Genomic DNA, 18,998 nt, shown 5'->3' on the forward strand with positions numbered 1-18,998 from the left:
TTTCCCAACGCCCTTTCCCATGACAAACACATTATAAACTGAACCATGCAGTATGTGATATCTTGTGATGGATGGCTTTCTTACATTTGGCATGTTTTCTAGACTTATCCATCTTATAGCACATATCAGTACTTTACTCCTTTTTACTGAGGAATAATATCTCATTGTATGAATGGACCGCATTTTGCTCTCCATCCACTATTTGATGGACACTTGGGTTGTTCCTACTTTTTGCCTATCATGAGTGATACTTCTATGAACATTCATGTAATATTTTTTGTGTCTGCATGTATGTTTTCATCTCTCTCAGTATACACCTAAGAGTTGAATTTCTGGGGTATAGGATAATGCTATAGTCAACATTTTTAGGAAATGTAAGCCTGTTTGCCAAAGCAATTATACCATTTCTTGAAAAAATGATTCTTTCCCTGTTATGTCTTGGCACATTTGTCAGAAATCAACTGATCATAAATGTAAGGGTTTGTTTCTAGACACTCAGTTTATTCTATGTCTGTGCTTATGTGACATTGTCTTGATTCTTGTAGTTTTGTAATGAGTTTTGAAATCACAAATATAAGTCCTACAACTTTGTTTTGCTTTTTCAAGATTATTTTTAAATTCTATATGAATTTTAGAAGGGGTTTGTCAGTTTCCTCAAAAGCCAGCTAGGATTTTGGTAGAGATTATGCTGGAACTGTGAATCAGCTTGAGGAGCATCACTATCTTAGCAATATTAAGTCTTCTGAACCACAAACATGGGCTGTCTTTCCATTTATTTAAGTCTTTAGTTATTTTCAGTAATGTTTTGTGATACTCAGTGTACAAGTTTTGTACTTTTTGCTAAATTGATACCTAATGTGTTCTTTTTGATGATATTATAAATGGAGTTATTTTATTAATTATATTTTCAGAATTATCATTGCTAGTCTATAGAAATAAAATTGATGTTTGTATATTGATCTTATATCCTGCAACCTTCTGGTATCTTTTATTAGTACAAATATTTCTTAGCGGATTCCTTAGGATTTTTGGTATATAAGATCATGTCATCTGCAAGTAGAGATAGTTTTACTTCCTCCTTTCTAATCTAGATGCTTTTACTTACTTTCTTGCCTAACTGCCCTAAATGTAACCACATGTTAAATAGAAGTGGAAAGAAGAGATACCCTTTTCTTTCTTGTTTCTGATTTAAGGGGAATTATTTAGTCTTTCACTGTTGTGGATAATGTTAGCTGTGGATAGTTGAGGAAGTTCCCTTCTATTTTTAATTTGTTGAGTACTTTTATCAAGACAGGGTAATGGAATAGAATAGAGAGCCCAGACATAAAACCACACACTACAGTAAACTAATCTATGGCACAGGAGGCAAGAATAAACGGTAGAGAAAAGATACTCTCTTTAATAAGTAGTGCCAGGAAAACTGGACAGTTACATATAAAAAACTGAAATTAGAAATTCACTAGCACCATATGCAAAAAATAAACTCAAAGTGGATTAAAGACCTAAGTGTAAGACCAGATCTATAAAACTCCTTGAGGCAAAGATAGGCAGAACACTCTTGGACATAAGTCACAGTAATAACTTTGACATGAATCACAGCAATAATTTTTTTGGTTATGTCTTCTTGATTAAAGGAAACATAAGCAAAAATAAACAAACGGGGCCGAATTAAACTTAAAAGCTTTTGCACAGCAAAGGAAACCATAAACAGAATGAAAAGATAACCTACAGAGTGAGAGAAATTATTTGCAAATGACGTAATTCACAAGGGCTGCATGAGGTATCACTTCACACTGTTCAGGGAGGTCATAATCAAAAAGTCCACAAATAATAAATGCTGGAGAGGGTGCAGAGAAAAAGGAACCCTCCTACACCACTGTTGGTGGGAATGTAAACTTATATATACACAAATATATGTATATATACATATATATATATATATATATAGAGAGAGAGAGAGAGAGAGAGAGAGGTGTTGTTGCTGTTAAGTTGCTAAGTTGTGTCCAATTTTCTTGCAACCCCATGGACTGTGGGGCCCCAGACTCCTCTTTACATGGGGTTCTCCAGGCAAGAATACTGGAGTGGGTTGCTAATTCCTTCTCCAGGGGATGTTCCTGACACAGGAATCGAACCCCTGTCTCCTACGCCTCTTGCATTGGCAGGCAGGTTCTTTACCACTGAGTCACCTGGGAAGCCCATGCCCCACCACCTACATATAACACAACATCGTAAAGCGACTATAAGCAACTATATCCCAAACAATATAAAAAAATTTTTTTGTAGATTATTGAATTCAATTTGCTAGTGTTTTCTTTTTAAATTTTTGCACAGATATTCCTAGGGGATATTGGCCTGCATTTTTTCTTTAGTTATCTTTTTCTGATTTTCAGAGTAATTCTGGCCTCATAAAATGAATTGGAAAGTTTTCTTGCCTCTCTTATCTTTTGGAAGAGTTTGTGAAAAATTAATATTAATTCTCCTTGAAATATTTGGCCAACTTCACTGGTAAAATCATCTGAACCTGGCATTTTATTGGTGGATCTTTTATTGGTCTTAAATTACAATGTGATCTCTTTACTTGTGATACACTTATTTTCTACTGAGTCAGTTTTGGTACTTTGTGTCTTTCTAGGAATTTGTTCCTTTCATCTAAGTTATCGAATTTGCTGACATACAGTTGTTCATAGCTTTTCTTATAATCCATTTTATTACATCATAGTTGGCAGTAATGTGCCTGCTCTCATTCCTGATTTTAGTAATTTGTGTTTTCTCTCTTTTTTTCTTGGTCAATCTAGCTAAAGTTTTGTCAATTTTGTTTATTGTTTCAAAGAACTAATATTTGGTTTCGTTGATTATCTCTATTCTGTTTTTCTGTTCTTTTTTTCATCAGTCTCCATTCTAATTTTATTATTTCCTTTTTTCTGTTGCCTTTGGTTTAGTATGCTCTTCTTATTCTATTTTCTTAAGATGTAAAGCTATTGACTTAAAATCTTTTTTAACACAGGCATTTCAGCTCAGTTCAGTTCAGTCTCTTGGTCATGTACGACTCTTTGCGACCCCATAGGCATTTAGAGCCATAAATTTACAAAAGACTGTGGACTGTATTTGGCCTGCAGAAAATACAATAGTTTGATGGAAACCTACCAATAAAACTGAATTATAATTTAGTTAATACTTGGATGTTTTAGCTTAGCCTCATTCTATGGCAGACAAACATCCAAAATGCACAGGTTATGTACATAAACTCCAGTGAGCTTTATTAATAACTCCAGTTACTGTTATTCAAAGAGTTCATAGAATTTTGAATCCTGAAGGGTGATTTACTTGATGACAATTGTGAAACATTCTCAAACCTGTCACATGCAGTAATTCTGTCTTCTGAGAAACTGTTAATGGCATTTGCAAGCGTGGCAGAAATGTAACAAATTGTCGCCAAACCATTTGCTTGTTTGAATGCCAAGGTTTCCTTCCCCACTCACATGTGGTGTGCTGCTGCCAACAGTTATCAAAATACTCCCACAGTTGTCACAGCGAGAATTGTTCAGGGAGTAACTATTTCTTTATTCTTGTTGTCCCTCTACTTCATTGCTTTTGCCACTTGTACTTGGAAAGTTACTTGAATAACTTGCATAATGTCAGTATAGAACAGTTAGACACTAAGTAAGGGATTAAAAAAAAAAAAACAAGACTATCTGAGACACAGCCATGGTGGTTTTGTCCCTAAGTCATGTCCGACTCTTGTGATCCCATGGACTGGTTGCCTGCCAGGCTGGTCTGTCAATGGGATTTTCCAGGCAAGAATACTGGAGTGAGCTGCCAGTTTCCTTCTACAGGGGATCTTCCTGACCCAGGGATCAAACCTGAGTCTCCTTCATTGCAGGCAGATTCTTTGCCACTGAGCCACCAGGGATGCCTAAGACAGTTCTAGATACATATACAGAGTGCAGCAAGATCAGGAAGGATGTTTTTCATACTTTACCCTCTATATGTTCCTAATGTTTGGATTTTTACAGACAGACTATGCTGTTTGTGTAATGTAAAGCTGCAATAAAGAAAGAAAAAGAACATAAAAATAGTTAAGAGGGAGTCTAGAGGAAAACACCAAGAAAAATCTGATTATATCAAATGATTCTAATTAAGGAGATACAGTTAGGTGGCCAAACCTTTATAATAGGATTTAGAGACACAATTCAGCCCTTTGAACCAAAGGTTGACAGAAGTTGAAACGATTGGCTCTGAGTTTGCATTTTCTTTGATGACTCCACGGAACAGGTGAATGCCTGGCCTGGTTAAAAAAGTGCTCTCATCTGAAACATAAAACGGGCAAGATTAGAGGGTATGACCTGGGACCTCAGCTGCGAATTTGAAGAGGCGGGAAAGTGTGACCCTTTACCACTGTGACAATATTTGCAACTATCATCTGGAATAAACATATCTCTGCTTCATCTTGTGTGCTAATGACTTCAGTGGACATTTTGGAAGCCCTTATCTGTCTTTCAAATGATACACGTTTGACCAAGCAGTTCTACTGCTAGGAAGCTCTTCTTCGGAATACTTACACCAGGGCACAGAGTTTTAGATACCTAGATGCTCACTGCTGCAAAATATTTCATTTCACAGTATACATCAAAGAGAGTATGGCTGTGTAAGTTATGGCCCAACTGACCCAAGGCCACAGGGCTAAGAAGTCGGGATCTGGGATCTAACTTAGGCTTTTCGTCCTCGAAATACCGAGTTTCCTGAGTTAGCCTGTGGCTGCAGGTGGCTCTGGGTGTTCATGACTCAGCTTGTGTATTCTTCCCAGGGCTGGTCAAGATTGGATGGTGGGGAGAGGAGAGAGGACAGGCAGATGTCACAGCTGAGGGATAAGGAATAAGACAGGGCAAGTCAAGACTTTCCAATAGCAATAAAGAGTGGAAAAAAGGCTATGTATAATTAAGGGAGAGCGATTCTGGGGGCAAGTATTCTGTTTCATTGAAAGAACATCATTGGGACCTCCCTGGTGTTCAGAGGCTAAGAATCTGCACTCCCAATGTAGGCTAAGATTCTGCACTCCCAATGTAGGGCACCCAGTTTGATATCTGGATGCGGGAGGCCCAGGTTCTATCCTTGGGTCTGGAAGATCCCCTGTAGAAGGGAATAGCCACCCATTCCAGCATTCTTGCCTGGGAGAATCTCATGGACAGAGGATCCTGGCCCGCTACAGTTCATGGGGTCGCAAAGAGTCGGACATGACTGAGGGACTCACACTTTCACTTTCTTTCCCAGATCCCACAACCGAGAGTTCAAACACTGCCACTAAGACCCGGCACAGACAAAATAAATGGGAAAAAAAAAGAAAAAAGAGCCTTCCCTTAGTTAACTCCCACCCCCCGCCCCCTGCCAGGAGCATGACCTATTTCCAAGTTTGTAGTGATCGTTCCCATTCTGAAATAGGATGTGAGGGGGCGGTACTGAAGGACGCGCTTACTTCTGGAGAAGCAAGCTTGTATCTGCTCCTTTTCATCAAAGAAAGTCCATATTAACATGTGTTTGAGGGATTAGTGCCTCTTTGAAACCCTAAGCAGATGGGAGAATTCTTGCAGTGTCCACCGCACTGTGAGCTGAAAACTTGGTGTGGCTATCACAGCGTGGGAGGATGCAGAACATTCTGAAGAACACATGCCCGTTTCAGGAGTCCTGACATTTTTAACATGCCCTGGTATCTCCAGTCATCCCCGAGGCTACACCCGCATTCTGTGTGACCTTGAGCCAAATACTAGCCTTTCTGTAACTCATCTTCTCTAGTTATTAAATGAGGTGGTGTGTATAATAAAAGATCCTTACTATCTCCTCAACCTCTGATTTAATTGACAGTTTTCAAAACTTTACGGAACCATTAGTATCTTAAATAAAAATTCTTTGGTATTTATTAATGAAAGTGAAAGTGTTAGTCATTCAGTCGTGTGGGATTCTTTGTGACCCTGTGGACTGTAGCCCACCAGGTTCCTCTGTCCATGGAATCCTCCAGGCAAGAATACTGGAGTGGGTTGCTGTTTCCTCCTCCGGGGGATCTTCCTAACTGAGGGATCGAACCCACACCTGCTGCACTGGCAGGTGGGTTCTTTACCACTGTGCTACCTGGGAAGCCCATTTACTAATGAGTCAGAAACAAACAGTGTTACTTAACACAGTTTATACACACACATATATACACATTTAAAAAAAAACATAAAATATTACATATGATAAACTCTATACCTTGATGATCTGTATCATTGGTTCTTTCTTTACTCTTAGGAAAAGAACTGTTAAGATTTTCTTATGGCGTAATGAGGAAATGGTGGTTTAAGGAGGAATGGCAGTGGAGGAAGTGAACTAGTGTACGCCTTTATATTCAACTGCATTTCATTTCTCCAGAAATCCATCAACGCGCACACACACACACACATACACACACACATACTCACACACCCTCCACCGCCACCTCAGCCCATTAAGGAGCTGGTAAGGAGTGATGCTGAAGTGAGGGGCTTCCCTGGTGGCTCAGTGGTCAAGAATCCACCTGCAATGCAGAAGATGAGGGTTTGATCCCTGGGTTGGGAAGATCCCCTGAAGGAGGAAAGCACAACCAGCTTCAGTAAGCTTGTCTGGAGAATTCCATGGACAGAGGCGCCTGGTGGGCTCCAGTCCATAGAGTCTCAAAGAGTCAGACATGACTGAGCAACTGAGCACACACACATACTCGATGTTGAAGTGAATCACCATTTAGCCCTGGGCTGCTTTCTCTTCTCTTGCTATTTCTCAGCAGCAGCTTGTCCATCCTCACTTGTCAGGCCAGGTGCAAGCTAGGCGTGTTAAGCCCTGATGTGAGATAATTGATAGAAACGTGTGTGTGTGTGTTTAACACATAGGAAATGTAAAATGCATAGCAAGTGCTTCTTTATTTAATTTCTTAGACACAGCTTACTTCATCTGGTTCCCAGATCTCCAAGTACAGGGGGCGTCCCTGACCGAGAGCCCCAGTTGCTGACTCTGAGACCCATGGCCTTGCTGGCAGCCGCATCATCCTCTTCCTACCAGTTGCTCCAGCCACAGACTGGGTGTGGCCGGGACACTAAGGCGGGTCCACTCCTGGGGCACTGGGACCCCGCTGATGGTGGACTTTGGCTCAAGGGTACCCCCACCCCCATGGCCTTGTGGACCCTTTTTTTAACCTCCTCTCTACCTTCCATCCTTCTCCCTTCTGTGCGGCATCAGCTTTACCCGGCTGAGTCCCCTTTTATCCTCACAGATGACCCCCCTCAGAAAACCCTTGATTGTTTCACTCTGTCTGTGGCTCTTTCCTCAGGGGACCCAGATGAACACAAACTGACTAAAAAAAAAAAAGTATAGGTTTTCAAGGCAAAGAACCATGAGTTTGCTTGGTTGCATTTTGGTTCAAAAAGGATGGAAAATAAGAACACCTACTTGAATTAGTGGACTAAGGACTCAAGAACTCTCCAGCGTAAGAAATTAATCACAGTGGTAAGATTGGTGAGATTTTGGAAAGAACCTGTGAATGGGGACAAAAGGTGAGAGGTACCTTTTCATGGTGTGTGTACTGTACAATATACATATTTTAGATTTTCCAAGTGAATAAATGTATGATCATTTGAAGACATAGAGTCAAATGTTTGGCTCAAAAAACATGTAGACCCGAGGAAAAAGAAAGCATCGGTTTTGGAGATGGATCTGAATTTGAGCTCTTCTCTTGATGGGGGAGAGTAAATGGGCTACCGGATTCCAGATTTCAGCATTCTGCTTCTGGAAGGAGATGTCTATGACCTCATTCTCTGACTCCATGGAGAAGGCAGATGCCTCCTGCTGGACACCACTGGACTTGGCTGTGGGACATGCTGGGTTAGGGGACTGGGAGGCTGAGAACCAGGTGGGTCTGAGTGGACGCTCTGTAGAGTCCTGAAAAGTCCTTGCTTTCTTTCCTCTCTGCCCCAGAAGTGCAAGTCCCAAGCAGGGACCGCTTCTGAAAGGGAGCAGGACCCTGTGGTCCCTGCCCCCAACCCCCCACCATGTCTGCTACCTGCCTTTTGTCTGTGGAAGAACTTTAGCCCAGGAATAACTTTAATCAGAGAAATGAGAAAAGGGAGAAACAAAGGAAAACAGTCAAAGGAGACCAAATAATAATTACATACTCATTAAGCATAGTCAAATGGCTATGAAAAGAAGAGAAGCGAAAGGCTAAGGAGAAAAAGAAAGATATACCAGCTTGAATGCAGAGTTCCAAAGAATAGCAAGGAGAGATAAGAAAGCCTTTCTCAGTGAGCAATGCAGAGAGATAGAGGAAAACAATAGAATGGGAAAGACTAGAGATCTCTTCAAGAAAATTAGAGATACCAAGGGAACTTTTCATGCAAAGATGGGCACAATAAAGGACAGAAATGATATGGACCTAACAGAAGCAGAAGATATTAAGAAGAGGTGGCAAGAATACACAGAAGAAGAACTGTACAAAAAAGATCTTCACAACCCAGATAATTGCGATGGTGTGATCACTCACCTAGAGCCAGACATCCTGGAATGTGAAGTCAAGTGGACCTTACAAAGCATTACTGTGAACAAAGCTAGTGGAGGTAATGAAATTCCAGTTGAGCTATTTCAAATCCTAAAAGATGATGCTGTGAAAGTGCTGCACTCAATAGGCAGCACTCAAATTTGGACAACTCAGCAGTGGCCACAGGACTGGAAAAGGTCAGTTTTCATTCCAGTCCCAAAGAAAGGCAATGCCAAAGAATGTTCAGACTATCGCACAATTGAACTCATCTCACATGCTAGCAAAGTAATGCTCAAAATTCTCCAAGCCAGGCTTCAACACTACGTGAGCTATGAATTTCCAGATATTCAAGCTGGATTTATAAAAGGCAGAGGAACCAGAGATCAAATTGCCAACATCCATTGGACCATTAAAAAAGCAAGAGAGTTCCAGAAAAACATCTGTTTCTGCTTTATTGACTATGCCAAAGCCTTTGACTGTGTGGATCACAATAAACTGGACAATTCTGAAAGAGATGGAAATACCAGACCACCTGACCTGCCTCTTGACCAATCTGTTTGCAGGTCAGGAAGCAACAGTTAGAACTGGACATGGAACAACAGACTGGTTCCAAATTGGGATAGGAGTACGTCAAGGCTGTATATTGTCACCTTGCTTATTTAACTTCTATGCAGAGTACATCATGAGAAACGCTGGGCTGGAAGAAGCACAAGCTGGAATCAAGACTGCCAGGAGAAATATCAATAACCTCAGATATACAGATGAGACAACCGTTACGGCAGAAAGTGAAGAACTAAAGAGCCTCTTGATGAAAGTGAAAGAAGAGAGTGAAAAAATTGGCTTAAAACTCAAGTAAGATCATGGCCTCTGGTCCCATCACTTCATGGCAAATAGATGGGGAAACAGTGGAAACAGTGGCAGACTTTATTTTTTTGGGCTCCAAAATCGCTGCAGATGGTGATTGCAGCCATGAAATTAAAAGACGCTTATTCCTTGGAAGAAAAGTTATGGCCAATCTAGACAGCTTATTAAAAAGCAGAGACATTGCTTTGCCAACAAAGGTCCATCTAGTCAAAACTGGTTTTTCCAGTAGTCAAGTATGGCTGTGAGAATTGGATTGTAAAGAAAGCTGAGCACCAAAGAATTGATGCCTTTTTTTTTTTTTTTTTTTAGCAATGTCATGCTATTTATTTATTTATTTTTTAATTTAATTTTATTTTTAAACTTTACAATATTGTGTTAGTTTTGCCAAATATAGAATTGATGCTTTTGAACTGTGGTGTTGGGGAAGACTCTTGAGAGTCCCTTGGACTGCAAGGAGATCCAACCAGTTCATCCTAAAGGAAATCAATCCTGACTATTCATTGGAAGGACTGATGCTGAAGCTGAAACTCCAACACTTTGGCCACCTGATGTGAAGAACTGATTCATTTGAAACGGACCCTGATGCGGGAGGAGAAGGGGACAACAGAGGATGAGATGGTTGGATAGCATCACTGACTCAATGGACATGAGTTTGAGTAAACTCCGGGAGTTGGTGATGGACAGGGAGGCCTGATGTGCTGCAGTCTGTGGGGTTGCAAAGAGTTGGACACAACTGAGGGACTGAACTGAACTGACTGAAGCGTAATCACCCTCTCAAGATGGCGCTAGTGGTAAGGAACCCACCTGCCAATGCAGGACATGGAAGAGATGCGGGTTCGATCCCTGGGTCAGGAAGGAGGAGAAAATGGCAACCCACTCCAGTATTCTTGCCTGGAAAATCCCATGGCCAGAGGAGCCTGGAAGGCTGCAGTCCATGGGGTTGCAGAGAGTCAGACATGGCTGAGCAGAGCAGCACAGGGTTTTCCATAATATTCTAAGCTATAGCCTGTGAGTCATCTTATAGATACCCAAATCCCCACCAGGTGGAGAAGTTAACTACATGATGACCAGACTGTAGCTGTGACATAAAGTTTGACGCAATTCCAAGAGTTGGCCTCCAAGAAATGCAAACTAACTGACCCTGGAACTGAAGATTAACTGTACTTAAAACAATTAATAATTGTTCAGTAATGCTGAAGAAGCTGAAGTTGAACAGTTCTATGAAGACCTACAAGACCTTTTAGAACTAACACCCAAAAAAGATGTCTTTTTCATTATAGGGGACTGGAATGCAAAAGTAGGAAGTCAAGAAACACCTGGAGTAACAGGCAAATTTGGCCTTGGAATACAGAATGAAGCAGGGCAAAGACACAGAAGAAGAACTGGACAAAAAAGATCTTCACAACCCAGATAATTGCGATGGTGTGATCACTCACCTAGAGCCAGACATCCTGGAATGTGAAGTCAAGTGGACCTTACGAGTTTTGCCAAGAAAACACACTGGTTATAGCAGACACCCTCTTCCAACAACACAAGAGAAGACTCTACACATGGACATCACCAGATGGTCAACACTGAAATCAGATTGATTATATTCTTTGCAGCCAAAGATGGAGAAGCTCTATACAGTCAGCAAAAACAAGACCGGGAGCTGACTGTGGCTCAGATCATGAACTCCTTATTGCCAAATTCAGGCTGAAATTGAAGAAAGTATGGAAAACCATTAGACCATTCAGGTATGGCCTAAATCAAATCCCTTATGATTATACAGTGGAAGTGAGAAATAGATTTAAGGGCCTAGATCGGATAGAGTGCCTGATAAACTATGGACTGAGGTTCATGACACTGTACAGGAGACAGGCATCAAGACCATCCCTATGGAAAAGAAATGCAAAAAAGCAAAATGGCTGTCTGGGGAGGCCTTACAAATAGCTGTGAAAAGAAGAGAAGTGAAAAGCAAAGGAGAAAAGGAAAGATAAAAGCATCTGAATGTAGAGTTTCAAAGAATAGCAAGAAGAGATAAGAAAGCCTTCCTCAGTGATCAATGCAAAGAAATAGGGGAAAACAAGAGAATGGGAAAGACTCTTGAAGAAAATTAGAGATACCAAGGGAACATTTCATACAAAGATGGGCTCGATAAAGGACAGAAATGGTATGGACCTAACAGAAGCAGAAGATATTAAGAACAGGTGGCAAGAACACACAGAAGAACTGTACAAAAAAGATCTTCACAACCCAGATAATTACGATGGTGTGATCACTGACCTAGAGCCAGACATCCTGGAATGTGAAGTCAAGTGGGCCCTAAAAAGCATCATTACGAACATAGCTAGTGGAGGTGATGGCATTCCAGTTGAGCTCTTTCAAATTCTGGAAGATGATGCTGTGAAAGTGCTGCACTCAATATGCCAGCAAATTTGGGAAACTCAGCAGTGGCCACAGGACTGGAAAAGGTCAGTTTTCATTCCAATCCCAAAGAAAGGCAATGCCAAAGAATGCTCAAACTACTGCACAATTGCACTCATCTCACATGCTAGTAAAGTAATGCTCAAAATTCTCCAAGCCAGACTTCAGCAATACGTGAACTGTGAACTTTCAGATGTTCAAGCTGGTTTTAGAAAAGGCAGAGGAAACAGATCAAATTGCCAACATCCGCTGGATCAAGGAAAAAGCAAGGGAGTTCCAGAAAAACATCTATTTCTGCTTTATTGACTATGCCAAAGCCTTTGACTGTGTGGATCACAATAAACTGTGGAAAATTCTGAAAGAGATGGGAATACCAGACCACCTGATCTGCCTCTTGAGAAATTTGTATGCAGGTCAGGAAGCAACAGTTAGAACTGGACATGGAACAACAGACTGGTTCCAAATAGGAAAAGGAGTTCGTCAAGGCTGTATATTGTCACCCTGCTTATTTAACTTATATGCAGAGTACATCATGAGAAACGCTGGACTGGAAGAAACACAAGCTGGAATCAAGATTGCCGGGAGAAATATCAATACCCTCAGATATGCAGATGACACCACCCTTATGGCAGAAAGTGAAGAGGAACTCAAAAGCCTCTTGATGAAAATGAAAGAGGAGAGTGAAAAAGTTGGCTTAAAGCTCAACATTCAGAAAACGAAGATCATGGCATCCGGTCCCATCACTTCATGGGAAATAGATGGGGAAACAGTAGAAACAGTGTCAGACTTTATTTTTTGGGGATCCAAAATCACTGCAGATGGTGACTGCAGCCATGAAATTAAAAGATGCTTACTCCTTGGAAAGAAAGTTATGACCAACCTAGATAGCATATTCAAAAGCAGAGACATTACTTTGCCAACAAAGGTCCATCTAGTCAAGGCTATGGTTTTTTCAGTGGTCATGTATGGATGTGAGAGTTGGACTGTGCAGAAGGCTGAGTGCCGAAGAATTGATGCTTTTGAACTGTGGTATTGGAGAAGACTCTTGAGAATCCCTTGGACTGCAAGGAGATCCAGCTAGTCCATCCTGAAAGAGATCAGCCCTGGGATTTCTCTGGAAGGAATGATGCTAAAGTTGAAACTCCAGTACTTTGGCCACCTCATGCGAAGAGTTGACTCATTGGAAAAGACTCTGATGCTAGGAGGGATTGGGGGCAGGAGGAGAAGGGGAGGACAGAGGATGAGATGGCTGGATGGCATCTCTGACTCGATGGACGTGAGTCTGAGTGAACTCCGGGAGTTGGTGATGGACAGGGAGGCCTGGCGTGCTGCGATTCATGGGGTTGCAGAGTCAGACATGACTGAGGGACTGAACTGAACTGAACTGAAAACAATTAAAATGATGCTTGGTCAGACCACCGATGACCAGTTTCAAGATGACTGTTGGAGCTGACTGTGCTGTTTCTGCATATAGACCCCTCCCTCAGCCTATAAAAGCTCTTGCCCCTTGACTGTCAGTGGGGGGATTCAGCCTTTGGAGACGAGTGCCCTGCTTCCCCCCAATCCCGAGTTGCTGGCATCTGAAATTAAGCGAACTTTCCTGTCCATCAGCCTGGCTTCTCTATTGGCTTTTGAGCGGAGAGCATCGGACCCCAGTTTCAGTAATGCTTCTACAGCTTGGAATCTGGGATAAGGTTGTCAGAGACCCCCGTGGGTGCATACCTGCTACCCCAGAAATGCAGTATGAGCAAAGCCAACTTCTGTGGTTGAAAACTACTGTGGTCACTCCCCCAACATTGTATTTGGAAAAATTTGAGAGTAAAGTTGAAAGAGCGGGACCATCAACACCTCACTTGGCCTCACCAATTGGCTGCATTTTGCTCCCACATTTGTTTAATTGCTCTTACCCCCTCTATATTTGCCGGACCATTTGAGAGTGACTAACTGGCGTAAGGATGCTGCACTCCTAAATAGTTCAACATTATATCCCAAGAAAAGGGTCTTTCTCTATCAATACAATGATCATATCCACAAATATAACATTGATACAAGAATATTATTTAGCATACAGTTCCTATTCAAATTGCTTTCATGATCCTATCCTTTGCACATTTTTTTCCTTTCTGATCCAAGATCCAAGCAAGGACCAAACAGGTATTAGTTGCATGTCTCTCTCCTCTCCTTTAATTTAAAACAGGTCCTTGACCTTTTTTGGGTCTATCTTCCATGAAAGTGGCATATATACATTTTAAAATTAATTTTTATTGGAGTAGAGTTGCTTTACAACGTTGTGTTAGTTTCTACTGTACAGCAAAGTGAATCAGCTGTACGTATGCACATACCCTTCTTTTTCTTCCCATGTACGTCACCACAAAGCATTGAGTAGAGTTCCTTGAGCTATACAGTAGGCTCTCACTACTTGTGCTTCACACATGGTATTGAAACTGTTATTTTTGAAGAGTTCAAGCGAGCTGCTTTAAAAAATGTCTCATTTTTTGAACATATCTGATTATTCTTCTTCATAATTCTTTAGATGCAGGGTCAGCATTTACAGTAGGAATACTTCATTGGTGATGTGGTTTATTTCACAACCGGCAGGCACACACAACTTTAGATTGTCTCATTTTGTGTGACGACAGGTTTGACTATTATGTTAAGGTGGTATCCACTGGGTTTCTCCATTGAAAAGTTTCCTTTATCCCTTTATATTTCGTTGGCAATCTATGGTGCAATATTTATGAGTATCTTGATCCTCAACAAGCTTTCCCCATTGGTTTTAGCATCCATGGATGATCCCTTCCGGAATGAATCATTGCACTGCTGCTTGTGGGATGGCTGATCTCCCCCCATTCTGTTATTCCTACTCTGGCATTTTTTTGTAAAGAAAACATCTTCTCCACTCTCTGCTCCCATTTATCTTTGAGTATCACTACAGGTTCACGGATTTCTAACACATATAACATTATAATCCTTCATCATTATTCTTTCTGTTATCTAAACTATCCTAAATTTGTACAATAAGAGCCCCCATTCAAACTGAATCCTGTGTTCTCAATTATGATAAAAACATATTTGGGGGGATTCTTGACCAAAGATCCATCTCAGGTAGGTCTCTCAAGTTCTCTAAAACTGCATCCCCTCTCTTAGAAAGTGAAGATTATTATGGTTATTGTTTGAGTCAGTTGTGACTGATTGGTATGTTCAACATGCCTTGCAATAGGTTGAGTATTTGTTGGACATTATCATCACCAACATCCTTCCAAACAAATTAATTTCTATGATACTTGTGACTCCCAATTACTGCTTCCAATGCAATTTATGATTAAACTTGCTTAAATTTACGTTCTTTGGCTTAAGTATTGTTCTTCTGAAGGCAACTAGATGGGGTTAAATGGGGACAAACTCTAGTAAAACAGTTTCACTAGAAAGCTTCACTAGTGAAACAAAGATCGCCAAGGGAATAACTGTACACAGATTTAAGGAGGAAGCAAAAGATACACTTCTCCCGTACATACACATCACACATATATATCGATATATGTATATTTCGTGCTTTGAAACAGAATCTTAAATGAGTAAAACTCGAACTGGGTATAAATTTAAGGTAGGACACTTAACACTTCTCCTTTAAAAACTGAAGATAATTACCCTGTGCAATGTGAGTGTAAAGTTTGGGCCAAGGAGACAGATCTTTCAAGGAACAGAGTAACTTTTTTCTTCCAGTTTTTATAGCTAATGTGCAACACTGTTTAAGGTGTACAGCATAGTGATTCAATATATGTACGTGTAACGCAAAATGATTACCACGATGTTTAGTTAACATCCATCACCTCACATAGTTTCAAAAACAAAAGTTTCCCTTGTGATGAGGACTTTAAGAATTTCCTCTTTTGGAAACTTTCAAATACACCATATAGCATTGTTGATTACAGCCGTCATGTTGTACATTACATCCCCAGTACCTACAACTTTGTACCTTGTGACCACCGCCCAATTTCCCCCACCGGAGGGAGCCTTATGGCGCCATCTGTTCCTTTGTCAGTACCGCCATCTGGTGGTGGTTTGTTTCAATAGCAAGTCAAGGAGCAGATGAGGAAAATGCGTGGCGTGAATTTGTTAGTAAAGTCAGTGCTAGTCGCTCAGTCGCTCTTTGCGACTCCATGGACTGAAGCCCACCGAGCTCTTCTGTCCATGGAATTCTCCTGGCAAGACTATGGAGCGGGTTGTTAATTTACACGATTTAAAAGAAGCCGTAGCAGTGAACAACTTTGAATAACAGCGTTTCCATACTTCATCTCCGGAAGGATTACTTCAATAGCAGCAACATCCTAGTGCGACAAAGGAATCAGACACCACGCTGAATGCAAGCGCATTCATTCATTCATCAAATATACATTGAGCACCCACTGTGTGCCACTCAGCATTCTGGGCCCTTAGGGTTCATCAGTAAACAGGAGACAAAAATTCCACCCTTTAGCATGGGTTCCTTTTACCCTGCCTTTTTACCATGCTCTCTATATAGTACAATGGCACCCCACTCCAGTACTCTTGCCTGGAAAATCCCATGGATGGAGGAGCCTGGTAGGCTGCAGTCCATGGGGTCCCGAAGACGCGAAGAGTCGGACACGACTGAGCGACTTCATTTTCACGCACTGGAGAAGGAAATGGCAACCCACTCCAGTGTTCTTGCCTGGAAAATCCCAGGGACGGGGAAGCCTGGTGGGCTGCCATCTATGGAGTCGCACAGAGTCGGACACGACTGAAGCGACTTAGCGGTATATAGTACGGGAGAAGGAAATGGCTACCCACTCCAGTGTTCTTGCCTGGAGAATGCCATGGACAGAGGAGCCTGGTGGGCTGCTGTCCATACGGCCGCACAGAGTCGGACACGACTGAAGCGACTTAGCATGCATGAATGCATTGGAGAAGGAAATGGCAACCCACTCCAGTGTTCTTGCCTGGAGAATCCCAAGGACAGAGGAGCCTGGTGGGCTGCCATTTATGGGGTCTCAGAGTCAGACACGACTGAAGTGACTTAGCAGTAGGAGCTATATAATATATAAACTAATCTAGATAATTTGTAAAGCACTCTATGGATTACAAAATTCCCTCCAAGTCAACAGGAGGTGTTTTGGGGTCTATATTACTATTGGCTAAATATAGGCAAAAGCCTTGCAGACAAAGGTCTGTATAGTCAAAGCTATGGTTCTTCCAGTTCAGTTCAGTTCAGTCGCTCAGTCGTGTCCGACTCTTTGCAACCCCATGAATCTCAGCACGCCAGGCCTCCCTGTCCATCACCAACTCCCAGAGTTCACTCAAACTCACGTCCATCGAGTCAGAGATGCCATCCAGCCATCTCATCCTCTGTCGTCCCCTTCTCCTCCTGCCCCCAATCCCTCCCAGCATCAGTCTTTTCCAATGAGTCAACTCTCCGCATGAGGTGGCCAAAGTACTGGAGTTATGCTCAAAATTCTCCAAGCCAGGCTTCAGCAATATGTGAACCGTGAACTTCCTGATGTTCAAGCTGGTTTAGGCCGAGGAACCAGAAATCAAATTGCCAACATCCGCTGGATCATGGAAAAAAGCAAGAGAGTTCCAGAAAAACATCTATTTCTGCTTTATTGACTGCCAAAGCCTTTGACTGTGTGGATCACAACAAACTGTGGAAAATTCTGAAAGAGATGGGAATACCAGACCACCTGATCTGCCTCTTGAAAAATTTGTATGCAGGTCAGGAAGCAACAGTTAGAACTGGACATGGAACAACAGACTGGTTCCAAATAGGAAAAGGAGTTTGTCAAGGCTGTATATTGTCACCATGTTTATTTAACTTATATGCAGAGTACATCATGAGAAACACTGGACTGGAAGAAGCACAAGCTGGAATCAAGATTGCCGGGAGAAATATCAATAACCTCAGATATGCAGATGATACCACCCTTATGGCAGAAAGTGAAGAGGAACTAAAAAGCCTCTTGATGAAAGTGAAAGTGGAGAGTGAAAAAGTTGGCTTAAAGCTCAACATTCAGAAAACAAAGATCATGGCATCCAATCCCACCACTTCATGGGAAATAGATGGGGAAACAGTGGAAACAGTGTCAGACTTTATTTTTCTGGGCTCCAAAATCACTACAGATGGTGACTGCAGCCATGAAATTAAAAGACGCTTACTCCTTGGAAGGAAAGTTATGACCAACCTAGATGGCATATTCAAAAGCAGAGACATTACTTTGCCAACAAGGGTTCGTCTAGTCAAGGCTATGGTTTTTCCTGTGGTCACGTATGGATGTGGAGTTGGACTGTGAAGAAGGCTGAGCACCGAAGAATTGATGCTTTTGAACTGTGGTATTGGAGAAGACTCTTGAGAGTCCCTTGGACTGCAAGGAGATCCAACCAGTCCATTCTGAAGGAGATCAGCCCTGGGATTTCTTTGGAAGGAATGATGCTAAAGCTGAAACTCCAGTACTATGGCCACCTTATGCGAAGAGTTGACTCATTGGAAAAGACTCTGATGCTGGGAGGGATTGGGGGCAGTAGGAGAAGGGGACGACAGAGGATGAGATGGCTGGATGGCATCACTGACTCGATGGACGTGAGTCTGGGTAAACTCCGGGAGTTGGTGATGGACAGGGAGGCCTGGCGTGCTGTGATTCATGGGGTGGCAAAGAGTCGGACACGACTGAGCGACTGATCTGATCTGATCAAATCATTCCTTCCAAAGAACATCCAGGGCTGATCTCCTTCAGAATGGACTGGTTGTGTGAGAGCTGGACCATAAAGCAGGCTGAGCCTTGAAGAATTGATTCTTTTGAACTGTGGTGTTGGAGAAGACTCTGGAGAGTCCCTTGGACAGCAAGGCTATCAAACAAGTCAATTCTAAGGAAATCAGCTCTGAATATTCATTAAAAGGACTGATGCTGAAGCTGCAGCTCTAATGCTTTGGCCACTTGATGCAAAGAGCCAACTCACTAGAAAAGACCCTGATGCTGGGAAATATCGAAGGTCGGAGAAGGGCACGACAGAGGACAAGATGGTTGGATGGCATCACTGACTCAAAGCACACGCGTTTAAGCAAACTCCCTGAGATGGTGAAGGACAGGGAGGCCTGGAGTGATGCACAGTTCATGGGGTCGTAAAGAGTAGGACACGACTTACCGACTGAAAACAACAAAGAGAAGCAGGGTGCAGACCTGCTCAA

The sequence above is a fragment of the Bos taurus genome, chromosome 1, assembly GCF_002263795.3.
Source record: "Bos taurus isolate L1 Dominette 01449 registration number 42190680 breed Hereford chromosome 1, ARS-UCD2.0, whole genome shotgun sequence".
NCBI lineage: Eukaryota > Metazoa > Chordata > Mammalia > Artiodactyla > Bovidae > Bos > Bos taurus.